This window comes from Mustela erminea, chromosome 20 (genome assembly GCF_009829155.1).
Source record: "Mustela erminea isolate mMusErm1 chromosome 20, mMusErm1.Pri, whole genome shotgun sequence".
Taxonomy (NCBI): Eukaryota; Metazoa; Chordata; class Mammalia; order Carnivora; family Mustelidae; genus Mustela; species Mustela erminea.
This window is the reverse complement of record NC_045633.1, coordinates 4,013,579-4,026,461: the sequence shown is the minus strand read 5'-3', so window position 1 is coordinate 4,026,461 and position 12,883 is coordinate 4,013,579. Positions and strand designations below refer to the sequence as shown.

The 12,883-nt window shown below is 38.7% G+C and overlaps 1 long non-coding RNA gene across 1 annotated transcript; it reads right to left on the bottom strand.

The window, feature by feature from the left end:
• Positions 1–394: 394 nt before the first annotated feature.
• Positions 395–6,948, bottom strand: LOC116581387. The gene is made up of 3 exons (XR_004282042.1): positions 6,914–6,948; positions 3,488–3,612; positions 395–429 (listed from the first exon to the last, which is right to left on the bottom strand). It is a non-coding gene; the product is annotated as an uncharacterized LOC116581387 (long non-coding RNA).
• Positions 6,949–12,883: the final 5,935 nt, after the last annotated feature.

Here is a 12,883-nt window from a genome sequence, read left to right as displayed (position 1 = left end):
CTGAGGTAGGGCTTGATCCCAGGAACCTGAGATCATGACCAGAGTCAGACACTTAACCAACTGAGCCACCCAGGAGTCCCACTCCTGCTTTTTTGACCCTGAAACCATTTTGAATCCAATGCTTTTATTTAAAATTATACCAACTCAGGTTGACTTTCTATCCAGAAAGTGTTTTCTGGAGTGAATTCCATTAAGCCAATTTAATCCCTTACCTATTTCGTCCGGAGCAGTTAGACCATTTAAAAAAATGTTAATTCTACTGAAACCACGTTCATTTTCAACTCTTTTTCATTTAAAATTCAAAACAAAAATTTGTGTGTTGATTAGGTATTTTCTGTATCAAATTTTATTGATCCTGGCTTGTACTTCGTGTAATAGTCATCATTTCTATCAAGTCCATCTGTTTCTTCTGGGTCAAAATTTGCAGATCTAAAAAAAAAAAAAATTGTTTTTTTAAGTTTGATTCTGAGGCGCCTGAACAGTTCAGTTGGTTAAGCGTCTGCCTTTGGTTATGTCATGGTCCCCGCTAGGAGACTGCTTCTCCCTCTCCCTCTGCCTATCACAGCCCCTGCTTGTGTTCTCTCTCTCTCTGTCTCAAATAAATAAAAAAAAGTTTGATTCTCCTGTCATTTGTAGTCAATAACAGGGTCTGTTCTATGCAATTTTAGCTTTAACAATTTTTTCAGTTTTATTTAGCATTTATTATTTATGGCAATAATTTACAAATCAACCCATTGCAAATTGAATTGAAATAGTAATGCTTTATATTTGTTTATTATTTATGGGAAATTGTAAAAATTTTTGTATGTACATGTGTGAAGAGAGAAAGAAAAAAAACAGAGGGAGAAGGATTGCCTGATTGGGGGGTGGGGCGCCTGGGTGGCTCAGTTGATTAAGTATCTGCCTTTAGCTCAGATCATCATCCTGGGGTCCTGGGATTGAGCCGCATGTCAGACTTCCTGCTCAGTGGAGAGTTGGCCTCTTACTCTTCCTCTCCCTCTGCCCCTCTCCCCACGCTTGTATTCTCTCTCTCTCTGTCTCAAATAAATAAATAAAATGTTACCAAAAAACAAAAAAAAAGCTGATCGAGAAAGAGGAATATTGTTTGTAAAGCTCTCAAATGTGTATCAGAGTTTAAGTGTTCACGGGGTCAAAGTGTCAGGATATGAGACCAGTGTTTGTCATTGATCAGTGCTTGTCATCCTGGGCAGAGGCAGAATCTGAGTCCCTCATTAGCCTTAGGAAGGAGCCTGGGGGAGGAGTCTGAAGCCAGCAAGAGTATCTAGAAAGTATCAGGCAAGGTACTGATTGACAGTTATGGCTCTCCAGATTTACCACAAAAATAGAGATGACTAGATTGTGCCAGCCTTACGCATTTCACATAACCAGTATCACTTGAAGTAATTTGAAGTTGAGGGTCTTGGACCCTTGACATCATAAGAGTTTGTAAGACAAGAGGCCATATATAGATTTCCATTGCAACCTATAACTCTGGGAGAAAAGAGGGCTTGTGCCTTCCAGAACTTCATTTTTTAATGAATATCTATTTCCTATTGGATTAAGCCCAACTCTTTTTGGCATAAATATTGGATCCTTCGAATTTGGTCGGTGTCCACCCTCCAGCCTCCATGCCTATGCATACTTCACTCAGGCCACTCTGAAACATTACTGCCCATGCCTCCCTGCTCTCCCCACATCAGTTTTGCCTGGAACTCTATTTCCTGCCCTTCTCTCTGAAAGACTATATAAGACTATATATCCTTCTAAGCCCTTCTCAAAGGGGTTCTCCCTTCTTGAATTAGGAAGATGGAAAAGATTGGGAGGAACTGTTTTTGGTGTGGAACACATGGGAGTCACTTGGAGCAAACTGTGTTTACAGAATAGACAGGAAATCTGGGACTAGGAGTGTCTAAGAGAGGCAGACAATTGGGAAGGACTGGGGAAATAGGAAGGTCTGGAAGAACTGGGGGAGTTACAGGCTTAGACTCAGAGATGCTATAGACTGTGAGAAGACAGATGTGGGGAGTTCGATATGATTAGAGTAAGTGGAAGGCAGTAGAAGTCAGGATTGGGGAGAGTCAGTTGTGCACCCTTTTGCTTTCTGCAGAGCTCTGTGAAGACCCTCCTAGTACAGCACTGAACACATCGGGAGCTGAACGCTGTGTCTCTTTCCCCTTGCCTTCTGTGAGCTCCTCTCAGTACTGGGACATGGTGAAATGACTGAGCCTCCATCTCCTTGGGAGAAACTCTTGGCTAAAGGGTGAGCTGATAGGCAGGCCTCTCTAGTCTCTTCAGGAAGTACCTGCTCATCTTTCCCCAGAACAGTCTCTTCCAATCACTAAACCATGCTGTTAAAGCACCACAAGATCACTAATTCTGATTTGAATTTCCCCCAATGGGGTTCCCCATGGCATCAGTTCAGGGACTGTGTGACCCTCATAGAGACAGCCCAGGTTGTGAAACCAAAGGTTTTGGGTTTTTTTTGTTTGTTTGTTTATTTGTTTTAAGATTTATTTATCTTATTTTAGAGAGAGAGAGAGAGAGAGAGAGAGAGATAGCATGGTGGAGAGGAGCAGAAGGAGAGAATCTCAAGCAGGTAGCCCCATGCGGAGTTTGATCTCACGACCCTGAGATCATGACCTGAGCTGAATTCAAGCGTTGGATGCTTAACTGACTGGGCCGCCCAGGTATCCCAACACTGGAGGTTTGTTTAACTTAAGGCTCATCAGGTTCTTTGCCTGGGCTCTGTCCTGGAGGTGGAGTTCATTTGCTAAGAGTGATGAGCTAGGTTGAAAGAAAACTATAAGGTAAATTCACCTAATAGGGACATCTGGAGAACAAAGTGTCTGTGATCCTCTGTGAACTGCTGGTGTGTGACCTTGTGTGACCTCAAGTAAGCCACCTTATCTCTCTTAGCCTGAGTTTCTACATCTTCAAAATGGGGATCAAATAGCTATCTTTTAGGGCTGTTGTAATAAGTAAATGTGTTATGGTACCTTTAGTGTTTACTTTTTCCATTTAGTTTTTAATTCCATTTCAATTGATTTTTGTATCTGGCATAAAGTTGGAATTTAACTTATTTTTTCCCTGAATGAATAGACAGTCTCACCATAACACCATTTATTGAATAATCCCCTCTTGCTCTCACCGATGAGAAATTCCATCTTTATCATATATTGAATTCTGATCTGTTTATGTCTGGACATTCAAATTGTGTTCTCTTAATCCATTGGCCTATCCCCAGACTAATATCAACACTGTTTTATTATTGTAGCTCCATAATGTGTTGTGATATGTGGTCTCTTGTCATTATTCTTCTATTTTAAGATTTTCTTAGCGGTTCCTAGGCGTATGTTTCTTTCCCCCAGAAGAAAGTTCTTTTCAAGTTACTAAGTTCCAAAAATATTGGAACTCAATTATAATTGTGGACAATTTCATAAGGATTCAGGGAATGTCTTAATCACCTTGAGCTGCTTTAACAAAATACCTGAGATTTGGGTGGCTTAAACTATGGAAATCTCTTCTTCATAGTTCTGGAGGGTGGATGTCCAAAAAGGTCAGGTTGGGTGAGGACCCCCTTCTGGCTTGTATATGTTCACTTTCTTGCTCTTCCTCACATGGTGGAGAGACAGAGAGAGCTCTTACGTCTCTTCTTCTCTTCATAAGAGCATTAATTTCATCATGAGGACCCCATCCTTATGACATCACCTAATCCCAATTACTTCCCGAAGACCTCCACCTCCAAATACCTTCACATTGAAGAATAAGGCTTCAACATACGAATTTAGGGTGAGGGGCCTAAATGTTCACTCCATAGCAGGGAAGAATGGCATCTCATTAAAATAGAGTCTTTTCCTAATTAGGAGAATGGCATGTATTTCAATTTAGTTAGGTTTTCTTTTCTGTCCTTTGGTATTTTCATTATATAGTTCTTTCACATTTGTAATTAAAAGTTTTCCTAGGTAGTATATATTGTGAGTGGTATCTCTTCCATTTTTCTTTCCAATGAGATACTAATCACGTTCATGCTAATCTAAAACAAACTAATACACACACTGTTAATCACATTCCCTCTTCACCTATCACACTCAGGTCACATGGTTATTGCAGGGACTGCCATATGAGGGCAACATGACCCTGTTTCCTGAAAGCGTTTAATTAGGCCAGTAGAAGATGCCCTGGAATGGCCAGGCATGACCTCTCTGGGACTGGCAGCATGATGTAGACTTCTGGACTTTTCTAGCATCAGGGTCTCAGAAGCAAGGATCAGCTATGGAAATGGAATCAGGGAAAAACAAGTCTTTTAATGTCAGGTAAATTAGGGTGACCTATGGAACCAGGGATGAATCCTGTTGCATCTAAGAGGCCAGGTTAGCAGAGAACTTCAACTCAGCAACAGCATCAAGCACACAAAAGCAACCCAGTGTGGACTGGAGCACAGGGAGATTTTCCATGGCAACACAACAGAGAGGTGGGATGGAGGAGAGGCTGCTGCCCGTAGCTGTGTGTGCCATTAAGGTGACCAGTCAGTTTGGATGGCATGGGGTAGGGGGTGGGGATAAGTAACACAGGCAAGATTAGAACTAACATTGCTTTAAATTCCAGGACTGAGTTCTTTCTTCTACCTCTGGGGGCTCCCCAGATACTGTAGTCCATTCTGTCCCTTAAACACTTTTACCCTCTATTCCCCCCATGCCGTCCTCCACTTCGTACCCCCCCCCACACCCCTACATTCTGCTTCCATCCTCTATCCAGCCCCCACTGTGTCCCATTTTATTTTGGTGGCTTTGGCTGACCATGAGCCTCCCCAGTTTGCTGGAGTGGGGGACAGTCCACAAGACTGAAGAGAAATGACTTCCTCCTCTGTCTCACTCCCTCTTCTTGCAGCATAAAAGCTTTAAGCCATCTGTAACATCAGATTGTTCCATAAATGACACATAACATGAAAATAGGCTTCATAACCCGGAATAGCAAATAAGCACATTCCCTCCCCTCTCATGCACTGTCCTGTATGAGCTGAGTCCTTTTATCTAAATTTAAGCAGATGGTGCAATTTTCTTGTCCTTTCTCATGTCCACAGCTCAGTCCTGAGGATGAGGGTCCTGTCATTTTGGCTGGGCTCTTTGCTTCAAGTTGTAATTGTTGAGGTTAGTTTGACATTTGATGGAACATCTGTAATTAATGCGTCACTCAGATGGCACAAAGGAAAGGGAACATGGAGGGACCTTTTTATTGAGACAGAAATTCCACAATCAATTTAAGCACCCTTTGAACACCTACTATGCACAAATTACTGCCTAGGACTGGGGCTACAGAGTTTAGCAAATGATCCTTAGCTTCAGGGACATAGCCTCTGCAGAGACAGCAATTGTCAGCAAAGGACAGTGCGACATGGTAAGTGTGATAAGGAAAATGTTCACAAAATGCTCTGGCAATAGGTTGGAGTTAGACAGAGAAAATATATTTGTAAAACATATAACAGATAAAACTGTACAATGAGCTGTCACAAACTGATGAGCAATATACTAACACCCAACAGAAAAATGGAAAAAGGCATGAATGGGATCATACAAGTGGCCAGTAGATACATATTAATCAAAATAAGATACTATTTTACCCCTGGAAGACTGGCAAAAATTAAAAATGAGGGAAAATGCCTAGAGCTGGAAAAGATGCTGGAAGAAACATGTATTCTCATATATCATTGGTAGATGAGATATGAATCATCACAGTCATTTTGGGACCATAGCTATGCCATATTTATTCAACTTTAAAATACACATATTGTTTGTTTTGATCTGCCCCACTTTTAGTAATCTAGCCTACATAAAGAAAATTATTTGTTGAAGCAACAACATTAAAAATGACTTAATTAAGTGTGGCCCTTCTATATTATGGAATAGTAAGTAGCTAATAAGAATTGTGAATTAGATCTATGACTGTTGACCTGAAAGGACCCTTATTACGTGTTAATGAAAATTTCAAGTTGCATAGGAACTTATATAACACCATTTTGTTCTGGCAAAAAGCATGAGAAAAACTCAGCGTGTGTGTGTGTGTGTGTGTGTGTGTGTGTGTGTGTGTGTGTGTGTTTGATTTGTAATTGTTTAAATAAGTATGGAGAAAAGTGGAAGGAGATAACTTCAGGTTGTTAACACTTGTAAATTTAGCAGGAAAGAAGGTAGAAAAGGAGAGAAGATAAGAGTGACTATTTTTTCTTTACTAACTATTTTCCCCCTAAAAACTAGTTTTAGATTCTCTTTGGAGAAGACAGACTAGATGTACTTTCTCCTATTCTTCCTGCTAGGTAAAGCTAAAACTTCTGGTTCTTGTGCATAAAACAAATATAAGACTCCAAAAGGCATAGAAAAGGCAGACTGGCTAGGGATCAGGAAACATGTTATGTTGGTGAACTCACTTGGTTTTATTTTCACTTCATATTCTGGACTTGGAGCTGAAGAAGCCAGTTACCCAGAATGCTAGTAGAGCAGAGATTTAAAAAAAAAACACACACCAAAAAAACCAAAGGCACCCCAGTAAAAGCCTGGTCACCCAGTCAAAGCACCAGGAAAAGAACAACCTAACAAGAGATAAAATTTATACAATAACTGCTCTATTGAGGCTAAGCACCACAGAAACTCTGGCCCCACTCCCAACCACACCAGCAAAGGCTGAGTGGGAAGCCTAGATTTCTAATTTTTGAGAATTTAGCAAGGTACAGTGGATAGTATCAGAGAATGCTGATTAGGAAGTTGGGACTTTATCTATCCCAACAAGTTCTCTCATCCTCTTCTTGTGTATCAACAGAGACCATGTGGAGAGTCTGGAGTTTCACCCTTATTCAAGATAATGGAGTGCCTTCCCTCTCCACTCTAGGGAGTCACAGGAGGCCTAGGTAGAGATACAACCTCACCGTTGCTTGGGGGTTACAAGGCAGCTCCCACCAAGGTGCCCATGGAGACCACATGAAACTAGAACTCCCATCCCTGCAGTAATGAGGAACATTCCATTTGGATGTCAGTGAAGACAAAGTGAGGAACCTGTGTTTATGCCTCCATCTGGCAGGATGAGGTGGCATGCCCTCTTTTGCTTTCAGAGTGGTATCAGAAAAATCCATAAAATGGAAAGTTTAAATAAGATCCAAAGACTCCTAACATAATATGAAAATGTTCAGCTTTCAGTTGAAAATCACTCCTCAAACCAAGAACCAGGAAAGTCTCAAACTGATAGAAAAAGACAATTGATAGATGCCCACACTGAAATGATAGAGATGTTGGAAGTATCTGACAAATACTTTGAAGTAGCCATGATAAAATGCTTCAGCAAGAAATTGTAAACAATGCTTTAAACAAGTGAAAAAAATGTAAAGTCTTATCAAAGAAACAGAGGACTTAAAGAAGAATGAAATGGAAATAATGGAACTTAAAAACAGAAACTGAAATAGAAAGCTCAGTGAATGGGCTAGCAGCAGAATAGAAGGGACAGAAAAAAGAATAACTGAACTGGAAGATAGAATAGAAATCACAGAAATATAATGGACTGGAAAATATGAACAGATCCTCAAGGACCCATAGGACTATAGCACAAGATCTAGTATTCATGTCATCAAAGGCCCAGAAAGAGAGGAAAAAGAGGATGGAGTTTTAAAAAGTGCTTGAAGAAATAATGGCTGATAGTTCCTCAGTTTGGCAAAAAGCATAAACTTACAGATTCAGGAAGCTGAATCAACTCTCAGAAGGGTAAACTGAAAGAAATCTATGCCAGAATATATCAGAGTTAAGCTTCTGACAACTGAAGACATAGGAAAAAATCTTGAAAACAGCCAGAGAAAAATGACAACTTATCTGTAGGGGAAAAGGATTTAAATGACAGTAGATTTCTAATCAGGAGGTCAGAAAGATGTGACACAATATTTTTCAAGTACTGAAATAAAATAGCTGGTGATTCAGAATCCTATACTAGTGAAAATATCTTGATGAATGAAGGAGAAATTAGACATTTTTCAGATGAAGAAAAACTAAAAGAATTTGTGTCCAAAAGTTTTGCCCCAAAATAATGACTATAGGGAGTTCTCTAAACAGAAAGTCATGGTAAAAGAATCTTGGAACACCAGGAAGGAAGAAAGAACCCAGTAAGCAAAAATTTGGGGAATACATACTTTCCTTTCCCTCTTGAGTTTTCTAGATCGTGTTTGACAGTTGAAACAAAAATTATAATACTGGGGGCACCTGGGTGGCTCAGTGGGTTAAGCCTCTGCCTTCCGCTCAGGTCATGATCTCAGGGTACTGGGATCGAGTCCAACATTGGGCTCTCTGCTCAGCGGGGAGCCTGCTTTCCCCTCTCTCTCTCTCTCTCTGCCTCTCTGCCTACTTGTGATCTCTGTCTGTCAAATAAATAAATAAAATCTTTAAAAAAAATTATAACACTGTTGGATATGGCTCTAAAACATTTGTATAGAAATTACTTAAAACAATTACAAATTGTTAATAAGTAAAACAAAACGTCGTAGGTTAGGTTTCTACATTTCACTTAAAGTGGTAAAATTGCGACACCAATAGACTGTGGTAAGTTATGTATATGTACCATAACAATAAGAACAGTCTCTAAAAAGCTATACAAAGAGATATTCACTTAAAAAAAAATCCTACATAAATGGAATTCTAAAATTCTCAACATACAGGGAGGCAAGAAAAAGAGAAAAACAAAAACTGGGAGAACAAACAAGAAGCAACAAATAAAGGAGCCTTAAGCCCTAAGATATCAATTATTATACTAAATGTAAGTGATCTAAATAGAATAACTAAAAGAAAGATATTGGCAGAGTATATTTAAAAACATGACTCAATTATATGCCACCTGTAAGAACCTCACTTCAATATAAAAATATAGGGTGAAGTAAAATAATGGAAAAATACAAATATTAATCAGTGGAAAACAGAAGTCACTATATCAATACCAGGTAAAGTAAACTTCAGAGCAAAGAAAATTACCACAGACAGAGAAGGCTGTGATATAATGACAAAAGAATTAACCCACAAAAAGACAGTCTTAAACATGTAAGCACCAAACAAACAAACAAAAAACCAAACCTGCAAAATATGTGAAGTAAAAACTGAAAAGAAGGGGACAATAGACAAATTTCCATTTATAGTTGGCATCTTTAATATTTCTCTCTTAAAAATTGATAGAACAACTAGAAAGAAAATCAATTAGGATGTAGAAAACTCAGTAACATCAGTCAGTGGGATCTAATCAACATTTACAAAACATTCATTTTAGCAACAACAGACTCCACATTCTTTTCAAGTGCTCATAGTACATATTCCAAGGTAGAACATGTTTTTGGCCATAAAGCAAACCTCAACAAATTTAAAAGAGCTGAAATAATACAAAACATGTTCTCCAATTGCAATGGAGAACTGACATAATGCTGAAAAACTCTAGCCAGTGCGATGGCAAGGAAAGGAAATTAAAGCTCTACAGGTTGGATAAGAAGTACTCAAATACGTCCCTATTTGAAGATGACAATGATTGTCTATGTAGGAATTTCCAAGGAATCCTACAAAAAATAAAACTCCTGGAACTAATAAGTGAATTGGCAAGGTTACAGGATATAAAATGAACATAAAAATAATTTGTGTTTGTGTTTACCAGTAGTGAACGTATAGGCATTAAAACTATGATTCCATTTATAACCTTCTCAAAATAAAATACTTAGGTATAGATCTAATAAAGCATATTCTTCTATGCTGAAAGCCACACAATGTTGATGAAAGAAAGAAAAGATTTATAAATTTTTATTTTATTTTAATTTTCTTAGAGAATGCATGCATGAGTTGGGGTGGAGTGGCAGAGGGAGAGAGAGAATCTTAAGCAGCCTCCAGGTTCAGTGTGAAGCCCGACACAGGACTTGATTTCATGACTCTGACATCATGACCTGAACTGAAATCAAGAGTCAGCCTCTTAACTCACTGAGCCACCCAGGCACCCCAAGAAAAGAAGATTTAAATAAACATAGAGACAAACCATGTTCATTGATTGGAAGCCTAAACATGCTAAAGATTTACAATATAGTAAGGACATTAGTTTTCCACAAATTGACAGGTTTATCTCAATTTTTATAAAAATTCCAGCAAGATATTTTGTAGATAATGGACAAGATTATTATAAAATTTATATATGAGTGTAAAGGTATTAGAATAACTAAAACAATTTTGAAGAAGATTGAAGTAGGAAGAATCGCTTTATCCATTTGAAGACCACAATAATCAATACTATAGCCACAATAATCAAGACTGTATAGTATTGGCTAAGTTAGGAAAGAAACTTAAAAAAAATTTTTTTATTAACATATAATGTATTATTAGCCCCAGGGATACAGGTCTATGAATCACCAGGTTTACACACTTCACAGTACTCACCATAGCTCATACCCTCCCCAATGTCCATAACCCAACCACCCTCTTCCTACCCACCTCCCCCCGGCAACCCTCAGTTTGTTTTGTGAGATTAAGAGTCTCTTATGGTTTGTCTCCCTTCTGATCCCATTTTGTTTAATCTTTCCCTTCCCTACCCCTCCAAGCCCCCCACTTTGCCTCTCAACTTCCTCATATCAGGGAGATCATGTGATTTTCTCTGATTGACTTATTTCTTTCAGCATAATACCCTCTAGTTCCATCCATGTCATCGCAAATGGCAAGATTTCATTTCTTTTGATGGCTGCATAGTATTCCATTGTATATATATACCATATCTTCTTTATCCATTCATCTGTTGATGGACATCTAGGTTCTTTCCTTAGTTTGGCTATTGTGGACATTGCTGCTATAAACATTAGGGTACACGTGCCCCTTGGATCACTACATTTGTATCTTTAGGGTAAATACCCAGTAGTGCAATTGCTGGAGCATAGGGTAGCTCTATTTTCAACATTTTGAGGAACCTCCATGCTATTTTCCAGAGTGGTTGCACCAGCTTGCATTCCCACCAACAGTGTAGGAGGGTTCCCCTTTCTCCGCATCCTCGCCAGCATCTGTCATTTCCTGACTTGTTAATTTTAGCCATTCTGACTGGTGTGAGGTGATATCTCATTGTGGTTTTGATTTGTATTTCCCTGATGCCGAGTGATGTGGAGCACTTTTTCATGTGTCTGTTGGCCATCTGGATGTCTTCTTTGCAGAAATGTCTGTTCATGTCCTCTGCCCATTTCTTGATTGGATTATTTGTTCTTTGGGTGTTGACTTTGATAAGTTCTTTATAGATTTTGGATCCTAGCCCTTTATCTGATATGTCATTTGCAAATATCTTCTCCCATTAGGAAAGAAACTTTCAAAAAAAATTCTAATCTGGAAATTAGGAACTTTTCAAAAATTCCAGTTTGTCACAGATGGATATTTTGTAAGATACAATTAGAGTAAGTGTCTATCTACAAAGTGATGTAAAAAGCGAAGACATATAGAAATCCTTATTTTTTTTCATCAGTTTCCACAGACATAAAATTTCTATATATTTTTTAAGATTTTATTTACTAGAGACAGAGAGAGCACAAGTAAGGAGGAAGGTCAGAGGGAGAGGGAAAAGCAGACTCCCTTGCTGTGCAGGGACTCCCCGCCCCCGCCAATGTGGGGTTTGATCCCAGGATCCTGAGATCATGATATGAACTGAAGGCAGATGCTTATTCAACTTAATTGACCACAAGGCACACCTCTATAAACACTTCTAAATGCTCACTGTAAATTTCTTCATATTGTTGTGGATTGTGAACAGGCACCAGTTCAACTGGAACAACTTTGAATAGCGCTGCCCTGGGTGATGGGAAGCTTATTAAGCTGGGATGTAAAATACTGTATTAGTAAGAGTGGGGTAGGCCAGTAGGTCCTCAAAGTGTGGAAAACCAATCCCAGAGAATCCCTGGGACCTTGAAGGAGATCTGTGAGTTCAAAACTATTTTCATAATCAAACTAAAGTCAAAATAAAGCTAAAGTGTTTCAAAATAAAGCTAAAACAACTACATGATAAAACTGGTACTTAAGCATGAATTAGGGCAGTGACACCAAAACTACACCATTGGTCACTCTGTTGTTCATTGCTACACATTTGCATTAAAAAGAAGAATGCCGTGGGCATCTGGGTGGCTCAATTGGTTAAGCATCTGCCTCTTGATTTTGGCTCAAGTCATGATCTCAGAGTTGTGGGATCAGGCCCCATGTAGGGCTCCATGCCGAGCCTAGAGTCTGCTTGAGATTCTCTCTCTCTCCCTCTGTCCTTCCCCCTGCTCATGCTCTCTCTCAATAGGTAAATAAATAAAATCTTAAAAAAAAAGAATGCCAGCTCCAGTTATAAATATACTTGACATAGTAGTAAAAATTATTTATTCTACTAGATCCTGAGCCTTAAGTACAAGTATTTTTATTATTAATTTGTGTGATGAATTGGGATATATGCATCAGGTACTTCTGCAAACCAAGGTATGATGACTATCTTGAGAAAATGCAACTGAGTTGCAAGCCCAAGATTAAATGGATTTTTCAAAATGTAACATGATGCCATTCCCATTACTAAGTTTTTGTTTTGGAAAATAGTTATTTTTAATGATCTAAATTACTTAAAAGAATGACTGACTATGGTTATTCAAATTTGCATATTTGGCAGAAGCTTTCTTGAGAGTGAATGGAGGAAACCTATCACTATAAGGAAAGCAACTGACAGTATTTACAGTATTTGTTGCGGTGGATAAAGTACATCTCCCAGGAGAGAATGAGGGTCTTTAAAAACTTGTATCTGCTACCATGAGCTTGACAGCTTTCCAATTCTTAGAGACATTTTGATGAAATTGGTGATATTAATTGATGTGATTTTTAAAAATGTTGTATAATGAAATGTG